The sequence below is a fragment of the Octodon degus genome, unplaced genomic scaffold (genome assembly GCF_000260255.1).
Source record: "Octodon degus isolate 3935 unplaced genomic scaffold, OctDeg1.0 scaffold01411, whole genome shotgun sequence".
In the NCBI taxonomy this organism is placed as follows: Eukaryota; Metazoa; Chordata; class Mammalia; order Rodentia; family Octodontidae; genus Octodon; species Octodon degus.
Genome location: NW_004525987.1, coordinates 2,836 through 3,587, shown reverse-complemented (window position 1 = coordinate 3,587; position 752 = coordinate 2,836).

The window sequence follows — 752 nt, the reverse complement described above, 5'->3', positions numbered from 1 at the left end:
GAAAAACACTTCCCATCTCAGCTAGGACACACAGGTGAAGCTGACCCGTGGCCCAGCTGTGGGGCCTGAGCACTGTGCGTAGTATGCTGTGTCTTACAGCAGAGAGGTAGGGGACGGAGTCACCAGGCTGAGAAGCTGCAAAGCACAAGGTATTATACCTCGTCAGTTTATCCAGCATTTTTTAAGTCTTCAGCTTTTTTATTTCCCTCTGTATCAGCTGAGTCAGCAGCAAAGCTGTGGGACTTTCCTAGAAGATTCTGTCTGAATCCTGCAGGGAGTAAAGGCCAGTATTTGTAAAACTGCAGTTGAGAAGCAAGCTGCCCCCCTCTCTGACATGCATGGCTGCAGGATCCACTTTCCCTTGTTCACTGCTTTTCCAAAAAGAGATGCACGGAGAGAGGTTGGCTAGTGGAAATAATTCATTAGAGAGAAGTTAAATTTAAATTTATTTCTCCAGTACCGACAAAACTCCTAGAAAATCTTGCCAGTACAGCTCTCTGTCTCTTTTCCATGGGAAACACGTCCCGTGGTAGGCCAGCCCTTTACGCATCTGTGGTGCTTCTGACTCTCAGTCTAGCTGCAGCCAAGCCACAGCAGGTGTATGGGAGCCCGCACTCCTGCCATCACTAAGACACACTGACATCTGAATGCTCACACATAAAGCGGCTGTTTGTCATTTCTTTCAACATTGCTCAGGAAGCACAGACCTGGCCCAGCCTATCAGAGACAGCAATAACAGACAGACAGACAGA